Source organism: Aquarana catesbeiana, linkage group LG01 (genome assembly GCF_042186555.1).
Source record: "Aquarana catesbeiana isolate 2022-GZ linkage group LG01, ASM4218655v1, whole genome shotgun sequence".
Classification (NCBI taxonomy): domain Eukaryota; kingdom Metazoa; phylum Chordata; class Amphibia; order Anura; family Ranidae; genus Aquarana; species Aquarana catesbeiana.
In genome coordinates, this window is record NC_133324.1 from 144,237,352 (window position 1) to 144,262,694 (window position 25,343).

Genomic DNA, 25,343 nt, shown 5'->3' on the forward strand with positions numbered 1-25,343 from the left:
TGGCTGCAAATGGGGCTTGTACATAGAGGGAGGGGTCCAGGGAGAGTAAGCCTAAATGGGTAGGTGTTGCTGTTTGTGAGGGGGCGTCGCTACCAATTGGGTGTGGCAAACACAGGTACTTATGCACACACATATATACATCTATAGAGAGGCAATTTCGAGAGACCAGCCATTGCCCGTTCAGGCTCTGAAGAAGGGGGTGCTCCCCTGAAACGCGTTAGCCATTGGCCATTTGCACCGGTCTGATCCTCTTGGCAATAGGTCCTGGTGTGTCGATCCATAGAACAGCGCATTTGCGCTCTTTTTAAAGCTGGTTTCGATAGCTCGTTTGTGAGTATAATCTTTGCTGTTTTTATGCTGCAATAAAGTTTAATAGTGGTAATGCACTAGGTTAGTGCGCCCTCCTTCTTTTTCTGTTTTTTCTAGCATGAATACCCATTGTTCAGAGGAGGGCTGCAAGACGCTAGGCAATACCTTGTTATAGGTGGTCGCACCACATGTTCAGTTCCTGGACACCTGAGCGCAGGAGAGATTTGTTTTCTGTTTGATAGACCTAGCCGGGACAGGGGCTTTTGGAGAGGACTGGGAGAAAGCCTCTTACCCACTGACTATGGGCCCTGATATTTAAGGGAACACTACTCGTTGGAGGGTGTATGCCTGGGGGCTCCATGGAGTGATCTTGTTTCTGATTCAAGTTCATGTCTCCCCAAAAACACACAAACTGTGGAAACTGGAGATTCCATATTCATATTTGGGGCCTGTATGCCTCAAACCAGCAATGACTGTAGATGCTAATGTCATCAACTCAAGCCATCTGTCTGGGGTCGTCTGCTATAATGTTGTTATATTGTTAATTATATTTCTGTATACAGTTGCGTTTTGCATATGATAATGTAATCACCATCACCTGAGTGTGTAGTATAAATTCTGAGTTTATAAATAAACAGTTCCAGTTTTGCAGCCAAATGAGTCCTGCCTAGTTCTTGGTTGCAATAGGCGGCTATAATATCTGATATCTATGTTCAGACTGCAGTATACCGACAGAAGCACTCAAGCGGATTGTGGGACGAAGCCGTCAGTTTACATCCGTAAAGCATGTTGGTCCCTTCTGCTACTATTTAGTGCCAACATGTACATAATAGTCTATGTAATCAGCTGGTGCTAAATGAGTAATTAATTTCACTGGTAAGGCATGCACAGAATGACTCATTCCAATCATTCACTAAGCAGGGAAGAAGTAGCCATACAAACTGCCTAAACTCATCTGAGCTATCTGGACTGTATAGCCTTGTATACATAAAGAGAATATCGTATGAATGATCGTCTGTTTTTTGTATTTGCATGCTAGTCTCGTATTGAAAATGAAGCAGTTACTAAAGTTCCAAAAATTCTCGTACAACCGAATACAACTTCAGGAGCGATGTAATGTGTTGTAGTGTATTCTTTAATTTCCGAGCATGCGTGGTCTTGGTCTTCTGATCCTCCTTCTGCTTTTTTTTTTTTTTTATTTTTTTTTTTTTTAAGATGAATACTGTACTGATTAAATGAAAATCCTTTGTTTTGGTATCGTACAAAAAATTTTTGGGTGTATCTTTTTTCGAATAATTTCACATGAACTGTATCGGCTTTCAAAAGCTATATACATACGATCGCTGCAAAAGCTGTAATTTTTCATCCGATTTTCTACATTGAGAAGGCCTATTACACACTCGCTTTCTGGCAAAGGGTGAACGTTGATCATACAGAGAACTTCCGGTGAGGGAATGATTACATGCATTTCCCTGAGATGCAGCCTTCATCAAATTCCACCAAAACTGAGGAGAAGTGAGAAATGTAACCCAGATATGCATGTATACACTATTTTTACGTGTTTGCATTAAAAAGATACTCTAGTTCTGTATTAAATACAGTATTTTAAATATACTGTATCTCACAAAAGTGAGTACACCCTCACATTTTTGTAAATATTTTATTATCTTTTCATGTGACAACACTGAAGAAATTACACTTTGCTACAATGTAAAGTAGTGAGTGTACAGCTTGTATAACAGTGTAAATTTGCTGTCCCCTCAAAATAACTCAACTATTAATGTCTAAACTGCTGGCAACAAAAGTGAGTACACCCCTAAGTGAAAATGTGCAAATCGGGCCCAATTAGCCATTTTCCCTCCCCGGTGTCATGTGACTCGTTACTGTTGCAATGTCTCAGGTGTGAATGGGGAGCAGGTGTGTTAAATTTTGTGTTATTGCTCTCGTTTTCTCATACTGGTCACTGAAAGTTCAATATGGCAAAGAACTCTCTGAGGATCTGAAAAAAATAATTGTTGCTCTACACAAAGATGGCCTAGGGCAGTGATGGCGAACCTCGGCACCCCAAATGTTTTGGAACTACATTTCCCATGATGCTCCACTACACTGCAGAGTGCATGAGCATCATGGGAAATGTAGTTCCAAAACATCTGGGGTGCCAAGGTTCGCCATCACTGGCCTAGGCTATAAGAAGATTTCCAAGACCCTGAAACTGAGCTGCAGCATGGTGGCCAAGGCCATACAGTGGTTTTACGGGACAGGTTCCACTGAGACCAGGCCTCACCATGGTTGACCAAAAAAGTTGAGTGCACGTGCTCAGAGTCATATCCAGAGACTGTCTTTGGGAAATAGGCGTATGAGTGCTGCCAGCATTGCTGCAGAGGTTGAAGGGGTGTGGGGGTCAGCCTGTCAGTGCACAGAGCATACGCCACACACTGCATCAGATTGGTCTGCATGGCTGTCGTCTCAGAAGGAAGCCTCTTCTAAAGATGATGCACAAGAAAGCCCGCAAACAGTTTACTGAAGGCAAGCAGACTAAGGACATGGATTACTGGAACCATGTCCTGTGGTCTGATGAGACCAAGATAAACCTATTTGGTTCAGATAGTGTCAAGAGTTTGTGGCGGCAACCAGATGAGGAGTACAAAGACAAGTTTGTCTTGCCTACATTCAAGCATGGTGGTGGAAGTGTCATAGTCTGGGGCTGCATGAGTGCTCCTGGCACCAGGGACCTACAGTTCATTGAGGTAACCATAAATGCCAACATGTACTGTGACATACTGAAGCAGAGCTTGATCCCCTCCCTTAGGAGACTGGGCCACAGGGCAGTATTCCAACATGATAACCATCCCAAACACACCTCCAAAACGACCACTGCCTTGCTAAAAAAGATGAGGGTAAAGGTGATGGACTGGCCAAGCATGTCTCCAGACCTAAACCCTATTGAACATCTGTGGGGCATCCTCAAATGGAAGGTGGAGGAGAGCAAGGTCTCTAACATCCACCAGCTCCGCGATGTCATCATTAGAGGACTCCAGTGGCAACCTGTAAACGCCATGCCCAAGAGGGTTAAGGTAGTGCTGGAAAATAATGGTGGCCACACAGAATATTGACACTTTGGGCCAATTTGGACATTTTCACTTAGGAGTGTACTCACTTTCGTTGCCTGCGGTTTAGACATTATTGGCTGTGTGTTGAGTTATTTTGAGGGGACATTAAATTTACACTGTTATACAAGCTATACACTCACTACTTTACATTGTAGCAAAGTGTAATTTCTTCAGTGTTGTCACATGAAAAGATATAATAAACTAGCTACAAAAATTTGAGGGGTGTACTCACTTTTGTGAGATACTGTATTCTATAGCCACTTTGGAGAAACCAAGCTAAATTATTATCTCTTTGGGTACACAACCAATATTTCCTAATATGCCAGTTTTCTAGTTAATATTTAACTAGACCTAGCACTAATATTTAACTAGAACTAACTAGCATTCGCTACATACAGTATGCGGTGCTGTGTTCTAGCAGCAGTACAGGCGACTTCCCATCTGCTGCCAGAATTAAAGATAGTCAGGCTTAGTGCTTCGCCACCATTCAGGAGAGGTCTTGTATTTTTATCATTGAACACAAGGCTATCTTTCGTTGGCCAAGGTGGAAATTGTAATGTCATCCACCTGCCTCTGCACCTTAGCCATTTAAAAGAAGCCTTACATTTATTGAAAAAAAAAAAATACAAGGCTTTTCCTGAATGGCCAAGAAGCACTCAGCCTGACTCTTTATTTTCATCATCAGAAAGTCGCCTGTACTCATGGAACACAGCCTCTTACTGTCTGTAGCCAAAGCTACTACAGTCCATTACAGCACACACAGCAGCTGCATTGTTCTGTAGTGGAAATAGTTCATCAGCACCCGCTTGAACCAAACAAACTATATAAAGTTCAATCAAACCTGGAATTCACCCTTTTCACCCGTTGTGCAGAACTGTTTGACCTTGAAAGGTGTCAGAAACCTCTCAAACTAGTTTTTCAGAGGCATAACGTTTCTCTTTGACTAAGGATAGCCAATAGGTTCCATTGGGCTGATTGGCTAGGGTCTTATGAATGACCCCTGCTCCTGGATACTGACAACCTTTAGGCTACTTTCACACTGAGGCACTTTACAGGCGCTATATCGCTACAAATAGTGCCTGCAAAGTGCCTCTCCTGTCACTTTAGTGTGAAAGCCCAAGTGCTTTCACACTGGGGCGGTGCGCTGGCAGAACACTAAAAAAAAGTCCTCAAAGCAGCGTCTTTGAGGCGCTTTAGAAGTGGTGTATACACTGCTCCTAAAGCGCCTTTGGCCATTCAAATCTATTGGCAGCGCCAGCAGTGCTTTGTGGGCGCTTTTAACCCTTTTTTGGCCCCACTAGCGGGGGTTAAAAGCAACCCTGCTAGCGACCAAAAAAAAACGACAGTAAAACTCCGCTAAAAATAGCCGGCTTTACTGCCGACGCTCACCCGCCCCAGTGTGAAAGTCCCCTTACTGGAGTTCCTGTACTGTTCGTAAAACTGAAAACAAGTCCTTTTACATATTATAATATGGCTTTTTTATTTCTACATTCTAAAATGAAACATAAAAAGTACAACATGAGGTAACAGCAAAGTAAAAGTCATTGCCTTCAAATCTTTTCACGTTTCCATTGTTATTACCGTGACCACCAATACATGTCATTATTGCTGGCCTTTGAGGCCTTCTGCCTCCTATTCCCGTGCCTGTCATGTGAGTCATTCAAGTGCAAAGTAATTCTGGTCCCGGCGGCAGCACAGGGGGGTCATGTGATTCGTATAGAATGAGGAAGCCATGACAGCCTAACAATTTCTCTTCAATTACTGTTTAAAATAAGCTTTCAAGCTGTCAACTCTTTAATGCTGCAATTTATATTAGTCGTATATGCAATCTACACCAATTACCAGAGTTCTGTATCTCTACAACACAGTCAATCTTCTGTTACTCATCTACTTTCACATGAACGGTGAAGGTCGACAATTCACTAACCTTTTAATATTCTCTAGAAAATTACAATAAAATGCTCATGTTTTAGTATCTGATTTTTAAACTGATCAACATTCTAGAATACAGATAATTATCATTTATAAAACAAACTGTCCTAGCATGCTTAGTAATATATCAAGGGGGACTTGTCACTTTGTTTAAGATATACTGCTACATAACAATGGTGGCAAACTTTAAGTTACTAGATATTGGAACACTTAAACAGAAGAAACAGACAGCGCAAAACCTAATTACTAAAACTCAGCAGCTGGACACTGTAGGCCAATATACAAAACCTAAAAAGACATACACAAAATATAGCAGTGCAGCGCTCAATACAGGTCAGATGTATACACATAAAATGTACACATTAAATGTACATAAATAAAACGTATGAGGCAAAGTCCCAAAAAGTATATCTTAGTCCAAGGAGATCAAAAGCTGCCCACTTGCAGAAGGGGGATCCCTCAGTTGGCAAGGAAAGGGTGCAGTGATAGGATAAGATTGTATTCGTTGTATCACCACCAATGTGAACCTCCACCATCATTTCCGGGGGTTTGTTCTTATAGACTGCCTTCTCCTCCCAGTGAGCCATAAATAGCCCAGGGTGAGCCTAAACAGATCAGGATGATCCTTGATTTTAATATTCAGCACAAGCAATTTGAAAAGTTAGTACAGAAACATTGGCCCATTTTAAAACTTAACAGAACCTTGGGTCTGGTCCTCCCAGACCGACCATTGTTTATTTACAAAAGAGCTCCTTCTCTTAGAGATAGACTTGCACCAGGGGTGATCGATCCCCCGGTTTACCCAGTGAATAGAATGCTTGGCTTCCTTAATGTCTTTTATGCCTGTGGACACTGTCCAGCGTGTAAACAGGCTAGAAACAATGTAAAGAAGAGGAAGGAATTTGTGGCTTTTGCCACGGATAAAAACTACAAAATCAAGGATTTGATTACGTGCAACACTGCCGAGGTGGTGTATATGTTGCAATGTGAGTGTGGCTACCAATATGTGGGTAGGACATCTAGGCCCCTTCATGTAAGAGTCGGTGAACATGTTAACAACATTAAACGAAGACTCCGCACACACAATGTCTCCAAGCACTTCCAACTTTTCCATAACCGCAGCCCTGCCGGGCTGAAGTTCTGGGGAATAGAGAAGGTAACGAAGCATTGGAGGGGTGGGAATTTCATACGGCAGCTCAGTCGACGAGAATCTTTTTGGGTATTTGAGACAAAGGTTGGGGTCCCTTTAGGGTTGAACGTTGAGTTTGACCTTAATTGTTTTATTTCAGACCGTTAGTTTATGTTGGTTTCTAGCCCCTTACCATTTAGAATATTGGTCAATAATGTATATTTGTTTGTGGTATATGTATACATTCTAATTGTATTTGTGTACAGATGAGGTGGTTGTACTGATGTCTTTTTATTATAATTTTTCTATCAAATTTTATATTCATATTTTTAACCCCTGTAGGTCCTACACGATATTACATGAGGTGGCGATATATGTATTTTGTTTGACTTTTTCCATTTCACTTTTCATATATCCCTCTGGTGACAACTGGGAGGGAATAGCATTTGTTTTTGGTACACATTCTCCATCTGGAAGAGTGTGTAGGACACCTTAGGATGGATTCTGCCATAAGGGAGGGGGGTGACTTTATGAACTTCCCCCATATGCTTCAATTATAGCCTCTTTGGGGTATCCCCATAGGTACTTTTTGAGTAGCCTCCCTCCTCTTAGCTTTATAACTATATTACATTATTTTTATAATAATTTTTACTTTATTATAATTATTTTTTTATTAACGTTAGCCTTGTTTCTACTCCCTATGTCTCTGATTAGTTGCTAATTTTATGTTAGCCTGCTTGCCATGGTGGGTGAATGTTGTTATTACCCACACTGACAGGCCAGAGGAATGAAGGAGGCACTCTTGGGAGCGATTTCATGTCGTTGCCAAGGAGACTGGAGTTTGCATCTCGATCTGTCCAGGGGGTGACGTGGAAGGGAGGGGCGGAGCGCGCATTGCGTCTGCGCTCCCTGTTGCCGTTCATTTAGTCTGTGAGCGGCGTGTATGAAAGGGGCGGTTTGTTTGTTGTGCTCCCGCCCCCCATCCCCGTCTCCATACGAACGCCCCTTTAGAGGGCGGGCTTCTTCCCAGGACGCAGCAGCGTTAGCTGCCATTGAACGAGATGGATTTGCCTACAGCCACATCACCCTGAAAGCGCCCGATCTTGTCTGATCTCGGAAGCTAAGCAAGGTGGGGCCTGGTTAGTACCTGGATGGGAGACCGCCTGGGAGTACCAGGTGCCGTAGGCTTAAAAATGTTTTTTTTTTGACCCGGAAATGGGGGCGGGCTGTCTTTCAGGACACAGCAGTGTTCACTGCTATTGGAAGATAAGGATTTGACCTGGAAGTGCTTTAGCTCATAACATGGGAGGAATGGTGGCTGCCTATCAGTAAGATATCAGTGTATTCAGCTTGCTTGTGCCCTATTAGATTTGTAACCACTCCTGATTCTCTACTAATTAGTAGTTAAGTCCAGTCACCTGTGTATTATTGGAGAGTGGTCGGGGTTTCCAGTATCATCATGAATTTTATGTGGAACCAGGATAGATATAAGAGCTGACACACGGGCCCCCAGTCAGATTCGCTGAAGAAGTCCACACGGACGATACGCGTGACGAGGGGCTCTGTGATGTCAGTACAGCCACCCATCTGGTTCATTTTATGCTGTATACTCCTGCACTGGGAAACAGTGCTTGCTTTGAGTAATAATTTTCTTATTTAATAAATGTTATACCTTTTCGTATGGAAAGGACTATGTCCTGTTATTTTTGTTTCTAACATGATATATATCAACTGATGAGACTGAATTTGGGATACTGCCTGTGGACTCCTATCTCCATAATCTACCCTGTGGAAGGGAATGCATGAGTGACCTTGCTGTTAACGTAGAAGGTCCACTCAATAAGGTGAGCAGCCTAAACCCTTGGTGGAGGTTCACATTAGTGGTGATACAACGAATACAATCTTATCCTATCACTGCACCCTTTCCTTGCCAACTGAGGGATCCCCCTTCTGCAAAAGGGCAGCTTTTGATCTCCTTGGACTAAGATATACTTTTGGGGACTTTGCCTCATGCGTTTTATTTATGTACGTTTAATGTGTACATTTTATGTGTATACATTTGACTTGTATTGAGTGCTGCACTGCTATATTTTGTGTAAGTTACTAGATATGCTGTTTATTGACTTCAGCTTGAAGCTGGCGCCCAGGTGACCCTTATATTTTACAATGCAGTGTACGTGCCTTGGTAACTAATCGGGTACATTTTTTTTTTTTTTTTTTTTTTTTTTTTCAGGTGGCTTAGTGGTTAACAATTCTGACATGCAGCACTGGGGCTTTTGCTTCAAGTCCTGATCAGGATACTATCTGCATGGAGTTTGCATGTTCTTCCTGTGCTTACATGGGTTTCCTCCAGGTACACCAGTTTCCTCTCACACTCTAAAGAAACGTTGTAGGTTATTTGGCTCCTGTCTAATATTGACCCTAGTACTATAGAAATATAAATAAATAAATTGAAATCATTAATTTTAAAATAAATATTTTAAGTTGTATGTGGCAGGTTTTGGAACCTTCTGGACAGATTTGGAGAAACAATTTTACACACCAGTGTTAACCTGACACCTTTCTTTACTGCTAGCAAGTTGTTCGAGCTGGTTAACACTTGTGCAGCGATTGTGTTTTTTTTTTTTTCTGCCTTAGAAAAATGCTGATCTCTGCAAGAGCACTCTGGAAACAGATGTTTTCTATGTGCCCTGTTCACACTTAAACGCAGCCTAAAAAAAAGTAAACTGTGCTTTAAATGCACAATGCACCACTGGCCTGAACCTTCACATCCTTCACAGTAAAAGACGGCTGGCAGGATGCTAAGATTCTGTTCCTTAGTGTGCGTGATCTAGGCACAGGTCCACTTTAACCGCTTCAGATCTGCGCTATAGCTAAATGACGTCCACAGTGCGGACCTACTTTGCCGGGAGGGCGTCAATAGACGTCCTCCCGCGCTCGAGCGGCCTGCGCGCCCCGTGCAGGGAGCTCGAGCGGCCTGCGCGCCCCCTGCAGGGAGCGCGCGGCGCACTCTGTGATCAGTGAGTCTGTGAGACTCGCTGGATCACAGATCGGAGTAAGGGGTCGATCCCGACCCCTTACCATGTGATCAGCTGTCAGCTAATGACAGCTGATCATGTGATGTGAACCGAGCTGGTAATCAGCTATTTTTTCAGCGTGAGGAGAAAAAAAAAAGCCAATCACCAGCGGCTGTCAGAGGGACATCAGTCCCGATCAGGGAGAGCAGCCGCCAGTTCATCTGTGCCACCTGCCAATGCCACCTACCAGTGCACACCAGTGCTGTCTACCAGTGCCCACAGTGCCACCTATCCGTGCCCACAGTGCCACCTATCAATGTCACCAATCAGTGCCTCATCAACTGTGCTGCCAATAAGTGTCACCAGTGCCCATCAGTGCCATCTATCAGTGGTACCTATCAGTAATGCCTATTAGTGCTATCTTATCAGTGGCCATCAGTACCGCCTTATCTGTGCCTTTCAGTGCAGCCTATCGGTGCCTCATCAGCGCATATCAATGAAGGAGAAAAATTACCTGTTTGCAAAATTTTATAACAAACTATGAAACATGATTTTTTTTTTTTTTTTTTTTTCAAAAATTTTCCATCTTTTTTTGTTTGTTTTAGCAATAAGTAAAAATCCTAGTGGTGATTAAATACCACCAAAAGAAAGTTCTATTTGTGAAAAAATGATAAAATGTCATTTGGGTACAGTGTAGCATGACCGCGCAGTTGTCATTCAAAGAGTGACAGCGCTGAAAGCTGAACATTTGCCTGTGCAGGAGGGGGATTTAAGTGCCCAGTAAGCAAGTGTATAAAGCAGGATTTAAAATGTTTGTAAACCTCTGAAATAAAGCATATCCCTCTATAGTGTGTACTTTCCTTGATCCAAATCACATACTGTGATTTCTGCCTGCTCTGTCATTTCTCTGCTATCCGTGTGAGTCACATCTGACAGTCTATGCAAACACCAAGCAATCCCGCTAGACAGCTTGGCTCCCCTCCAGCACAAAGAAGGTGATTGACAGCCTTAGCTGTGCATGTTTCTCTATGGGACAGAGATGCTGTGTAAAATGTGTGCTTTAAGAGGCTGTAGAGGAGTGATCGCTGCAGATAAAAAAAATAATTCACAATCTTCCCTATACATAGAATTCCCCCTGAGGAAGATATGTAATTTCCCGGTATCGACACGCGTTGGGGAGGGGACAGGGCGGTGTGTGAGATGGTCTAGAGGTCTCAGCAAAGGAGAGGACACATCAGTACAGCAATTTTTATTATTTCTGGCTCATACAGGATGGTGCACTTTAGCACCTATAACATGTGAGTACCCTATGTATAGGGAAGAGTGTTAATTATATTTTAAATAAACCTAGAGGTGGTTTAAAAGCGTGGTTTGACCAAGCTTAGGTGCGAGGTCACACGCTCCAAGGTGAGCGCATACACCAAAGGGGAGCACAAGAGTGCACACGAGCACCTGTTGTTTATCACCTTTATTAGAATCAGAAGAAATTACTAATTAGGAGTGGACTTTTATGCTGTGTTTTAATGGCACATTAATGCATGATTTGTTTTGCACAAGAGCACTTTAAGCATGTTATATGTGTCTTTTTAATGGTAGTAATTAAATGTGGATGCACTTTATATGTAGATTTGTATATAGTCACTTTAATTGTTACTGGAATTATTGCATATGTTCATTATTATCGCATATGATTGCAATTCTTAATTGCATAGGATTATCGGTATTACATAGGATGCATAGGATTATCGGTATTACAAGATTGCAATTTTCCAACTGCATAGGATTGCAACACATGTATTTTATTGACTGCATAGGATTGCAGCATTATCGCATGTGATTGCAATTTTTAATTGCATAGGATTATCATTGGTATTATAGCATTAGAATGCAATTTCTAACTGCTTAGGATTGCAATACATGTATGGCATTTACTGCATAGGATTGCAACACTTCACAGCACTATATTTTGGGATTTATATTGATTTATATTGTGACAGCCACATGTCAGCATTTGGATAGCGCAGCATTTATTGGTTTACAGATTAGGTTGGCACAAACATATGGGACGTGATCGATGCTAGCAGCTATCTTTAACTAGTCTAATTGGATCTTAACATGGTAGCTCTCAAGGTTTTTTGTTTTTTTTTTTGTTTTGTTTTTTAGATGAATTAGTTACTGTTTGGATCTTTACCCTATAAAAACTCTGTGCTGAGAACAATTTACCGAGAGCTCTCTTGTACCAAATTAATAAAATTGTAGAATATTAACTTTACTTATGATTCCCTTTAACATCTTTAAACAAATTAGCACTTAATCACTTGCCTTGTTTTAAAATTGATGCTGAATATGTATTATGTAAGACATATACTGTACTAAAGCAGTGCTAAGTGCACCAACCTATAGCAACAAATGGAAATCCATCTTGTACTGGTGTAGCTACAGCAGTGTTAACTCTTATTGCTATGGGTTACTCTCCTTAGCACTCTGTTTTTTGCATTGTTTCTAGAACAAGCTCTTCCATTCATAGACTGACATTGTATGTGCTAGCTGTATTGGCTGTAAAAATGAAAGCAAAACATCAAAGGTGGAGTGATAGTTTTAAAGCAGTTTTGTTCCTATTAATGATCTCAGTGCATTGACAGGTTTTTCAAGTTAAGAACACGTGGGCTGAACAAAATTATTTTGCAGAAAGATCTAGAATCTGTAGGTGTTTTGTGAAGGATTTTAGTCAAAAAGTAAATGGCACTTTTGAAATTAATCCACTAGAAATTGTCTTGTGCTGTGAATAGACATTATATAACTTGAAAATATACTGCATTTTATTTGTGATTAAAATTGCATCCCACCTTCATCAGAAGCTTCAGCTCTATACACAGCACTACAGACGCATTTGCTCATAGGAAATTAGCAACATTGACTGCAACGGAATTATATATGTTATACGTTCTGTAATAATCTGATCTCAACATAGAAATATTGATTTATTCAAGCAAACTGGTCCCCTCTTGGAGGGCAACTCCAGCCTAACTGCTTAAAACTCTGCATAAAGGAACTTCCCAGTTTCCTGTTGGATGTGTACAGTAGTGCAGATACGCTTGTCATCTCCCCACCAGTGCTGTGCTAGGTGGGCATGAAGCAGCATTGTCCAATTTAAAATGGCTCAAAGGCCACATTTGTATCCCCAGGCCAAGTGGGCGGCTGCTTCTATATGAACACCTCTGCTCTACCTTTTCCAGGCTATATAACCTCATGGTATTGGTGGGTCAAGGTCCCCTGGCAGGTTTGCACTGCCCCCATCAAACTTTTTAAATAAAAAAAGCTAAGGGAAAGAATTAATAAAAACTCATTAGAGTTCACTAAAATTTTAACTACAGATTTTAAATTTTAAGTGGTTGTAAACCTCAGTCCTCGAATATGAGCAAAGCACACATATCTGCAGTGTTTACTTATCTCTCCCCAAAGCTTGAAGTGTCATTTCTCTCTGGTGCTTCATTCCTCATTTATCAGCATGAATCCCTCAAGTTTTCCCGACACATGAGATAAATTTGTGTGGGGGGCTCAGAATGGAGCTTGTCTATTCAGAACTCAGTTCTTCTGCTTTTGTGAGGGGGATGTGTTTCTTTCCTCCAATCAGCTCTCACACACTAACTGCAGTCTCTCCACCCAATCCTCTGTGCTACTGACAGATGAAGAAAGATTTTTAACACAATCTGCCCTTTTGAAAGGATGTAGAGAAGAGAAGACTACAGGTAAAACCTATGTAGGGAGATTTGTTTCTTCTCTGTGTATGTTCTGAGGCTGTTCACTTCACTGGGTATATGTGAGGGTTTACTACTTTAATACAAACTTTATTTCTGTTTCTGTTTTTATGTTTCTATTACAAAGCATTTTTTTTTTAATTCAATGCTACAAAAAGGAATGAACACAAAATTAAAATATTTACATACAAATGATAAAAACAAAACCTGTAATAAAATACTGTTACAGGAAGGGGGATAAAATATTAAAAGAGAAGTATGGTGTTTCTTTTCTTTTTCTCTTTTTTTTTTTTTTTTTTGCAGGTTTATACTTACCTAGGTGGATGCAGCATCAGGGAGCGGGGCGGGGAGCGGGTATCAGTCCGGGCACCTGGCGGCAGATCCAGACTTTATTGTCGTGATGACGCGTGCCTGGATTGATTCCTATGATGTCAGGAGAGAGCGGACTTCAGCCCGCTCTGTACTGAAAACGGGTCACAGGAGTGCAAAACTAAACTAATTGCACTCTTGTGACCCAAAGGAGAAGCCCAGCTAAATGAGCTCAGGCAGGACTTCTCCTTTAATTTAAATAAATAGGGCTAACTAAGGGCTGATACGAGGCTAAAATGTTGTTTTGTTGTGCATTTTGTCCATGATAATAATTTAGGAATGATAGCTACAACATAATCTTTCATTTATAAATTCATGCTGAGCATGACCGAACTGTCAGCTTAGTCATGTAGATTACATAGTGAGTGGCTCATCGAAGTGTAATCCTCCATGAAGAAAAACAATCGCTTCATGAAAGATCTAGCTCTCTTACCGCAAATAAGAGGATCTGGCTTGACTAAGAGGATCTGGGTGCCCTTGAAATGTGTCAGTGATTGAACCCCGGAATTTTGGAGGCAAGAAGTCGGTGTGATGATCTTCTGTTTTCATGGGAGTTATCGCTATCCCGTAACAGCTATTCACTCCGCAATATAATCTGCACTTCAACACACATAGGTTACACCACAGTATTCATGTTACCAGTGCAATCTGCACTCCAGCATGCACAGCTCACCTGCCATTATCCTTGTCACCATTGAGATCTGTACGTTAGCACACACAGCTTACTCCCCAGTATCCATGTCACCAGTGGAATCTCCCCTTTAATACACACAGCTTACTCCACAGTATACATGTTGCCAGCAATATTGCCACTTTAACACACACAGCTCACTGCAGCATCCATTCTACCAGTGAGTTCAACATTCCAGCACACCAAGTCAGTATCCTGTGTCCACACTAGTACACACAGTTCACTCACTAGTGCCCATTGCACAAGTGAGATCTACACTAGATTAAACATGGCTCCCTCCCAATATCTCAATCAGTAGTGAGATTAATATACACAAATTACTCCCCAACATCCAAGACACTATTGACATCTGCCCCACATTACACGCCATTTACTCCCCAGCATTTATCATAAAAGTGAGATCTGCATCCCAGCACAAACAGCTCACTCCCCAGTATCTATGCTTTTGAAATATGTACTCCAAGGTAAGGTACCCTTATATGTAGTGGTTAGGCTTGCATAAGCATGTTTCCCTGAGAACTTTACAATATATCGGTAGTAGCATATCTACAGTGCCTTGCAAAAGTATTCACCCCCTTGGCATTTTTCGTATTTTGTTGCCTCACAACCTGAAATTAACATGGATTGGTTGAGGATTTGCATCATTTAATTTACAGAAGATGCCCACAACTTTGAAGATTTTTTTTTATTTTTTTTTTTTATTGTGAAGCAAGCAACAAATAGGACAAAATAACAGAAAAAGTCAATGTGCATAACTATTCACCCCCCTAAAGTCTATACTTTGTAGAGCCACCTTTTGCGGCTATCACAGCTCCAAGTCGCTTTGGATAAGTCTCTATGAGCTTTGCCACATCTTACCACTAGGATTTTTGCCCATTCCTCCTTGCAAAACTGCTCCAGCTCCTTCAAGTTGGATGGTTTGCGCTTGTGAACAGCAATCTTTAAGTCTGACCACAGATTTTCTATTGGATTGAGGTCTGGGCTTTGACTAGGCCATTCCAACACATTTACATGTTTCCCTTTAAACCACTCAAGTGTTGCTTTAGCAGTGTGTTTGGGGTCATTGTTCTGCTGGAAGGTGAACCTCGGTCCTAGCCTCAAATCACACACAGTGTGGCACAGGTTTTGTTCAAGAATATCCCTGTATTTAGCACCATCCATCTTTCCCTCAACTCTGACCAGTTTCCCAGTCCCGACTGCTGAAAAACATCCCCACAGCATGATGCTGCCACCACTATGTTTCACTGTGGGGGTGGTGTTCTTTGGGAGATGTGTTGGGTTTGCACCAGACATAGCGTTTTCTTTGATGGCCAAAAAGTTCAATTTTAGTCTCATCAGACCAGAGTACCTTCCTCCATACATTTTGGGAGTCTCCCTGTCATGTACCTGATGGTAGAGCCTGACATGCAGAAGATGGCCTCTCTTACAGCTCTGACTTTGAGCCCCTGATAGAGCTGACAGGGAGCGCCGAGATGCAGAGTCGCCTGAGTTCCTGGCAGGATCGCTGAACCTGGAGCTGGACTGGAACTCCTGGCCGGACTGTAGAGGTGTTTGTAGAAGTCCAAGAACAATAGTAGGCAGGGAGCTGGAACAAGCTGGCATCGGGACCCCACAGGCGGAAGTGCGGATGCAGCAGCAGGAGGGATGGTGGCACCTCCAAGGCTGAAGAGAAGGCAAGTACAGGCAGGCCGGGTCATACACAAGCAGGAACAAAGGCAGAAGTGAGGAGAGTGAGGATACAGGCTGTGTCATCAACGGGCTGGCAGCGGAGTGGCAGAAGGAACAGGCAGATGTGGAGTGGAGGACAAGCCGAGGTCGGATGCAAGCAGGAAACAGAAATGTCCGGAAACAAGCCGGGTCACAACAGGAAGGGAAGTCAGGTAAGTAATGCAAGATGCACAGGGAATGCTGTATAGCAGACAGCACTGAGTCCAGGTACTGACCCTGTTTAAATAGGCATGACTGTCACAATTAGCGGACGTGCGCGCAAAGGCACCCTCGGCAATATCTCAACAGGAACTGAAGTTCTGTTACCACCATTTTGGTTACTGGCATGGGCTTCCTGACATTCCCCCCCCCCCCCCCAAAGGGCAGCCCCTGGATGCCCAACTTGGCCCACTTGGCAGGATGGGAGTTTTTGAATGCTTGAACCAAATCTCGGGCATGAATATTACCTTCCGGTTCCCAGGAGTTGTCCTCTGGCCCATACCCTTTCCACTTTATCAGGAACTGGACCTGATTTCTCCTTTTCCTGCAGTCTAAGATTGTTTCCACCTCAAATTCTTCCTCCCCATCAATAATTACAGGTTCAGGTGGGCCAATGTTTTGTCCTGGAAAGGGATCAGGGAAAACAGGTTTCAACAAGGTTATATGGAAAACAGGGTGGATCCTAAATGACTCAGGCAATTCTAATTCATATGATAAACGAATGAATGCGGCGCTAGCAACTAAATCACACTTGGATAATAAGTGTGTATCTGTAGAAGGAAATAAATATATATAGAATGTGAAAGAGTACAAAGGCAATCACAAATTGATAATATAAACAATCAAAAGAGAAAATTACAACTGCTGTATAAAGTGTTGGACTATAACATGTGACATAAACAGTGCTATTAACTAGAATGATCTAGGAAGACATAGCGCCAGTAATAGCACAAAGTGACTGACTATTAAAAATAAATAAATAAATACTATATATATTAAAGTAACATGAAAGACTCAAATAGATGTATAGATTCCCTAGGAGAAATCCCCACTGGTCAGCGATGGCAGACTTTCAACTTTTCAGCCTATATGGAACACACTCAGTCACCTGGAATGTTGCAGTTTCTACAGGCAAATCAGATGGAAACTAGATCGTTTGCCAATGAGATGGGTACTTGGGGATAAAGGATATCACATTCCACCCAAAAAGTAAAAGGAAGAAAACATGGTGAAGTACCGTAGAGTAAATGGTCAGGCGTGCATAACAGCGCAACTTACAAGACAAAAGCTGCAAACAGGCATTCAGAATACTTCCGCGATCACCGCTCTGATGGTGTGCATTCCACAGAAGGCAGGAAATAGCGTCACTGGTTAGGTCGTGAGCCGGATATTGCGTCAACGCGTTTCACCCCTCCTCCAGGGCGTCATCAAAGCGCTGCATTCATCTATTTACTAATTCATAAGCAACCTCCATTAATCCATCTCTTCACCGGAAATGGTGTCACAAATTTAGGGTCCAGTTTCTTTGAGGGGCAGGCTAGTTTAAAAATTAGTTGTTGCTATCCACACTTGGTCACCAGGGTTCAGGATCAATTCTCCCCTTCTTTTTCTGTCAAACTCCTTATTGTACGCCTGTGTCTTGGCCATTGTTTCCTGTAACAGTTTGTTACGGGAGTTGAAGAAATTCATAGTTTCAGAAACAGCTGGTACAGGGCAATCTGGTACTGTATTAGACAAAAAAGGGTGGAAACGTAGTTTGCAAAAAATGGAGATTGTTTTGTGGCTGAGTGAACTGAATTGTTATATAAAAACTGGGCCAGGGGAAGCAGAGGGACCTAGTCGTCTTGAGAAAATGAGGAGAAACATCGCAGGTACTGTTTGAGGGTTTGATTAGTCCTCTCCATCTGTCCATTTGTTTGTGGGTGATATGCAGAAGAGAATGAAAGTTCAATCCCAAGGGAATCACATAAAGCTCTCCGGAATCTGGATGTAAACTGCACCCTACGTTCGGACACAATACTGGCCGGGATCCCATGAAGCCTTACGATCTCTTTGACAAAGGTTCGAGCTGTTTCCTGAGCAGATGGTGTGCCCTTCATGGGCAGGAAGTGTACCATCTTAGATAGCCGATCAACAACTACAAAAATAATGTTGTGGCCCTCAGATGGGGGGAGTTCTACAATAAAATCTATTGAGATCATCTACCAAGGTCTGCTAGGGTCAGGCAAGGGTTTTAGCAGACCCCAGGCCCTGGACCTACTGGTTTTATCGCAGATGAAAGTGGTGCAAGATTCCACATATTTCCTACAGTCCTTTTTCCACCCCAGGCCACCAAAATGTCAGTTGCACTAATTCAGTTGTCTTGCCAATGCCAAAATGACCTGCTAGCATATTATCATGGCATCGACCGAAAATGGCAATTCGGAGATCCTCCGGCACAAAGACCTTGTCTTCGTGCCAAAGTAGCCTGTCCTTTGCCAGTAGAGTGACTTCGGCTGGCGGGGGGTTCCTTACTAAGGTTTGTTTAATTTGTTCCATCAACTCTCCTTGAAGTTACAGGAAGTTCCCAGAGTATAGAATGGTATGCGGAGATGAAACTTCCTCAGATTTACTGAACATGTGTGATAGCGCATCGGGTTTTGTATTCTTGGATCTGGACCTGAATGTTATGTGAAAGGTAAATCCAGAAAAGAACAATGCCCACCTGGCTTGTCAGGGTTTCAATCTCTTTGCTGTTCTTAAATACTCAAGGTTTTTATGATCGGTATAGATTAAGATTGGGTGTGCAGCTCCCTCTAGCAGCTTTGATGGCCAAAGTTCACGGTCCCCAACATCGTAGTTCCTTTCTGCATTTGATAGCTTGTGGGAAAAAAAAGCAACTGGATGCAGCAGAGCCTTAGCTCCCGGCCTCTGAGATAATATTGCTCTGACCGCTGTTTCTGAGGCGTCTACTTCTAAGACGTAGGGCAGGGCTGGGTCAGGGTGTTACAGGAAAGATGCGAATGTGAAAAGTCTTTTTAGGATATCAAAAGCTTTCTGAGCTTCCGGAGACCAACAGAATCTTGTGCCTTGTTTGGTTAAACTTGTGATGGGGGATATGATTGCTGAGAAACCTCTGATGAACTTCCGATAAAAATTTGCAAACCCCACGAAGCGTTGGAAATCTTTCTTGTCACTGGGGGCAGGCCAATCCAAAATGGGCGTAACCTTTTGAGGATCCATCTGGATACCTTCAGTGGAGATGATTAAACCCAGAAATTGGATGCTTGGGCATTCAAATGCACATTTCTCTGGTTTAGCATAAAGTCCATGTTGTCAAAGGCGACTCGGTACACTCTTGACGTGCCTACGGTGATGATCTAGAGAGGGAGAGAAGATTAGTATGTCATCAAGATAAACAAACAGATCCAGGAAATCTTGGAAGACATCATTGATGAAGTGCTGAAAGGTAGCGGGGGCGTTGCAAAGTCCAAAGGGCATTACGAGGTATTCGAAATGCCCAAACCTTGTACGAAACGCCGTCTTCCATTCATCCCCCTCTCGTATACGGACTAGGTTATAGGCACCCTGAAGATCCAATTTTGTGAAAATAATGGCAGAACCGAGTTGCTGGAATAATTCAGGCACAAGTGGAAGAGGGTAGCGGTTTTTAATGGTGACTTTGTTAAGTTCACGATAGTCCACACAGGGCCGTAATGAATGGTCTTTCTTTTCTACAAAGAAGATTCCTGCTCCGGCAGGAGATGTGGAAGGGCGAATGAACCCCTTTTTGAGTTTGTCATCAATGTAGTCTTTTTAATGCAACAAGTTCAGATTCAGATAAAGGAAATATTCTGCCGAAAGGGTCTTCAACCCCAGGGAGGAGTTCAATTGGACAGTCATAGGCCCTATGATGAGGAAGCGTTTCTGCCCCCTACATGCTAAAAATGTCCAAAAAGTCGTGATATGTCACTGGGACGACTTGGCGGGCTTCAGAATCAGTGTCGATGCACAGCAGGGAAGACTGGTCTTGATGGTTTTCTTGCCAGCAGTGCTGAAGACAACAGGGAGAGAGCAACTTGACTTCTTCTGTGGCCCAGTTAATGTGAGGGTTGTGAGCTTTCAACCAAGGCATGCCCAAAATGATTGGGAACAGAGGGGAAACGATGGCATCCAGGCGTAGAAGCTCCTGATGGTTCTTGGCAATAGTGGTAGATAGCGGGATGGTTTCGTGAGTAATCAACCCGGATTTAATGGTGGATCCGTCTGCCAAATGTACAGAAAGTCTCTGAGCCTTGGGTAGTAGTGGGATGTGATGTTTTGCAGCAAAGGATAGGTCTATGAAACTGCTGCAAGCTCCAGAGTCATTTATGGCGGGAGTCTGGATAATTCCTCCTGGGAGCTGTAACAAAATGGGAAGAGCAAGATGAGCAGAGTTACTGGGTAGAGATGGAGAAGAAACGGATGTAACTGAGAGGCACTTATGGATTTTGACTGTGCAAGACCTCACATAATGTCCTGATCCTCAGCAGTACAGACAAAGATTCAGCTGACGTCTGCGCTGGCGTTCTTCCGTAGTCAGCGAAGGGCGGAGGAGGCCAAGCTACATGGGTTCTGGTGCGTCCGAAGCTGATGTGGCAGGAGCAGGTAAAGCAGGACTGAAAGAACCAGGCACCCGTGGGAGCATCCATACTGGGCGTGACTGGCCGGTGGCTCGTTCCGACCTTCATTCCCTTAGGCTGCGGTTAGTCTGGATTGACAAATTTTATAAGTGCCTCCAGGGTGGAGGGAACCCCTGTTCGTGCTAGTTCGTCTTTGAAATGATCAGAAAGACCCATGCCTAACTGGTAACGCAGGGCAGCATTGTTCCAGTTGGTGTTGAACTCCAGCGCCTAAATTCTGAGACAGTCTTCCACGACCCTGCTGAAGCGTGTGAAGAGCAGCTTCTGCGGTGGCAGTTTGCTGGAGGTCTTCATATAACTGAGCCATGGCATCAAAGAAAGAGGCCAAGTCGGTCAGAGATGCAGCTTTTTGTTCAAGAAGCCGATGAGCCCAGGCCTGCAGTTCCCCCTGAAGCAAGGAGATGACAAACCCAACTTTAGTGGCTTCTAGGGAGAAAGTGCGCGGTTGTAGCACAAAATAAAGTTTGCATGCGTTGCGGAAAGCTCTGAACTTGTTGCGTTCTTCGTGGAGCCTTTTAGGAGTCGGGACTCTGGGTTCAGGTGGTAGCATAACGACTGCAGAAGCTGCGGAGATGCCCGGAGAAGTGGAAGATGCTTGAGCGGATGCAGAAGCAGACAAAGTCTGTAAATGGCCTTCCAGCTGGGTATAACCCTCTTGTAAGTCTTTCACGGCCTGTGTCAATCGGGCTAGATGTTTTCAGAGATCCTCCATAGGAGAGGGTCCTCGCACAGACTCAGACATGGCTGTCTGCTACTGTCACGTACCTGATGGTAGACCTGACATGCAGAGGACTGCCTGTCTTACAGCTCTGACTTGGAGCCCCTGATAGAGCTGACAGGGAGCGCCGAGATGCAGAGTCGTACGAGTGCCTGGCAGGATCGCTGAACCTGGAGCTGGACTGGAACTCCTGGTCGGACTGTAGAGGTGTTTGTAAAAGTCCAAGAACAATAGTAGGCAGGGAGCTGGAACAAGCTGGCACCGGGACCCCACAGGCGGAAGTGCGGATGCAGCGGCAGGAGGGATGGTGGCACCTCCAAGGCTGAAGAGAAGGCAGGTACAGGCAGGCCGGGTCATACACAAGCGTGCACGTCAGGAACAAAGGCAAAGGCAGAAGCGGAGTCAGGATACAGGTCGGGTCAACGGGCTGGCAGCGGAGTGGCAGATGCAGAGTGGAGGACAAGCCGAGGTCGGATGCAGGCAGGAAACAGGAACGTCGGGAAATAAACCGGGTCACAACAGGAACGGAAGTCAGGTAAGTAATGCAAGATACACAGGGAACACTGTAGAGCAGACAGCACTGAGTCCAGGTACTGACCCTGTTTAAATAGGCATTTTGGTGCCATTACTGTCACAATCAGCGTGTGCGCGCAAGCGCACCCTTGGCAATTTCTCAACAGGAACCACCATTTTGGTTGCTGGCATGGGCTTCCTGACACTCCCACATGCCTTTTCACAAACTCAAAACGTACCATTTTTGTTTTTTGCTGAAAGTAATGGCTTTCTTCTGGCCACTCTGCCATAAAGCCCAACTCTATGGAGCATACGGCTTATTGTCGTCCTATGTACAGATACTCCAGTCTCTGCTGTGGATCTCTGCAGCTCCCCCAGGGTTACCTTAGGTCTCTGTGCTGCTTCTCTGATTAATGCCCTCCTTGCCCCGTCCGTGAGTTTTGGTGTGCGGCCGTCTCTTGGCAGGTTTGCTGTTGTGCCATGTTCTTTCCATGATAGATTTGATGGTGCTCCTAGGGATCATCAAAGATTTGGATTTTTTTTTTTTTATAACCTAACCCTGACTTGTACTTTTTAACAACATTGCCCCTAGTTTGGAGAGTTCCTTGGTCTTCATAGCGGTGTTTGGTTAGTGGTGCCTCTTGCTTAGGTGTTGCAACCTCTGGGGGCTTTCAAAAAGGTGTGTATATGTAATGACAGATCATGTGACACTTAGATTGTACACAGGCGGACATCATTTCACTAATTATGTGACTTCTAAAGGTAATTGGTTGCACCAGAGCTTTTTATGGGCTTCATAACAAAGGGGGTGAATACATATGCACATGCCAATTATCAGTTTTTCATTTCTGAAAAATAGTTTTATGTATATATTTTTCAAATTTTACTTCACCAACTTAGACTATAGTGTTCTGATCCATCACATATAATTTGGATTAAAAAAACATTGAACTAAAGGCTGTAATGTAACAAAATAGGTAAAAGGCCAAGGGGGGTGAATGCTTTTGCAAGGCACTGTATCAGTCTGCCAGCCATGCCAGGAAGACCTGTGGTTATGACCTAGACAAAATTGGATACCCCAGTCTTTAAAGTGTCATTAAACCCACATCATTAAAGCTATCAATAAATGCTGTATTACACGCTGTTCATACTCACTCAGTCATTATAAGATTAATTAATTTTGATTAATTTTCTGTATTCTGCAAAAAAACAGGTGGATCCTGCTGTTCTGTCTCCTCCTGTCCATGTCCCCGCTGCAGTTGGAGTTTGCAGAGCAGTGTTGAATAAAGTTTAAAAATTCAGGCCCAAGGAGTGCATACCAGCAACCAGACCTAATTCAGGTGGAAATACAGCACTGGGAGTTAGGTAGTCTTTGGGATGAGGTGGAATAGAGGGTTGTGTGTGAAAAAAAAACACTTCAGGCTGCTGTCCTCAGAGTATAGCCAGCTCTGTTGAGTACAAGAAGGGAGAAGGAAGGGAAGCGCCACTAAGTGCAGTATCACAGAGGGATTTTAATATAAAGGAATAAAAGCACTCACAGGATAAAAACAGGGTAGATCGCCTTTCACATCTTTTGAGGATGTCAGCTGAAGATCCTGTGTCCTGCAGGTGCCACTAGCATCTGACGCTGGTTCCGTTTTGACTTCCGGGTTGCCACAGGACGTGCTACAGACCTCTCTCTACCCCAGCAGCCCATGGATAAAGTTTGGAAGATGCCAGAGATCAGATGAGCATCTTTTAACTTCAATCCTAGGGTCCACTCCTCCACATTCATCCACTGTGGACCAGATTCCGGCGGCACCTGCAGGACACAGGATCTTCAGCTGACATCCTCAAAGATGTGAAAGACGATCTACCCTGTTTTTATCCTGTGAGTGCTTTTATTCCTTTATATTAAAATCTCTCTGTGATACTGCACTTCCCTTCCTTCTCCCTTCTTGCAGAGCAGTGTTGGAAGCTAATGCACATGCTCAGTTTTACTGTATTTCTACCCTGAGCATTTCCCATTTGTCACATCTAAACAGCCCATGTCACTATAGAGTCACACGTGGGCTTATACACAGTGGTAAATGACAGCCCGCTCCCTCCCTCCTCCTCCTCCATGCCCACTAACCAGCTAAATACAATGAGGCTGTGATATTACATCTTAATTGATTTTGATTTCCCATCCCAGTTATTCTAAGACACAGGCTGTGACTGCCAGAAATCCGCCCTGTTTAGACTTTTTGAGAAGAAATAATAACATCTTTTTAATTTTTATATGTAATAAGCACCATGAGAAAAAGGTTACAAAAGGGTCACAATGACTTTAGCTATTTCCAAACTTCTAAGGGCTTATCATGCCCTGAACGCTCCGAACTGTTTGCAGAGCTAAAAACCAAAGATATTTACGTTCTCTGGTTTGTTAAATAAAAGGAGGGGGAATGCATGATACCACTAAGATAAGTCAACGACACATATACTTGACTGGATTACACATCTCTAACTAAACCTATTGTGAAGACTCTAATGCCGCGTACACACGAGCTCACTTTTCAACCGGACTGGTCCGACGGACTATCCAACAGACTTTCAATGGACTTTGCGAATGAACGGACTTGCCTACACACGATCACAACAAAGTCCAACAGATTCGTACGTGATGACGTGCGACCGGACTAAAATAAGGAAGTTGATAGCCAGTAGCCAATAGCTGCCCTAGCGTTGGTTTTCGTCGGTCGTACTAGCATACAGACGAGCGGACTTTTCGATAAGAACTGCGTCCGGCGGAGTTCCGACATAAAGATTTGAAACATGTTCCAAATCTAAAGTCCGTCAGATTTTCGACCGAAAAAGTCCGCTGCAGATCCGATGAAGCCCACACATGGTCGAATTGTCTGTCGGACCTGTCCGGTCAAAGTCCGCTCATGTGTACGCGGCATTGGAGTTGTTTATCCAGCTAAACTCTATCTAAATATTCAGTGAGACTGTCCAAAGTTCATTTTAGACACTTAAAATAAACATATGAACTCTTTCTACCCAGTAGTATTTCAGAAAATATGACTTTCAGATGATATAAATCATATTCCATCTAATAGATATAATCGTGATTTTTAGTATTTACTGGTGCAATAGTCATTCTGTATAACATACAATCTATATTATTTAGATTTAGAGCATATTAGAAGTAAGAATTGTTTTAACCACTTCAATACCAGGCACTTGCGCCCCTTCCTGCCCAGGACATTTTTCACTTTTCAGCGCTGTCACACTTTGACAATTACACAAACACTGTACCCAAAATAAATTTTTATAATTTTTTTTCCCAGAAATAGTTTTCTTTTAGTGGTCTTTGATCACCTCTGCTGTTTTTATTTTTTGCTAAACAAATTTAAATTTTTTTAGTTTTGTCATAAAATTTTATTTTTCCTTCGTTGTGAATGACATACA

The 25,343-nt window shown here is 43.1% G+C and overlaps 1 protein-coding gene and 1 non-coding gene across 4 annotated transcripts in view; both read left to right on the forward strand.

The window, feature by feature from the left end:
- The window catches only part of FAM151B (family with sequence similarity 151 member B), a 110,937-nt gene that overhangs the window by 40,768 nt on the left and 44,826 nt on the right, over positions 1–25,343 (forward strand). The window lies entirely within an intron of this gene.
- Positions 7,550–7,668, forward strand: LOC141124203 (5S ribosomal RNA). Its single transcript, XR_012240789.1, has one exon. It is a non-coding gene; the product is annotated as a 5S ribosomal RNA (ribosomal RNA).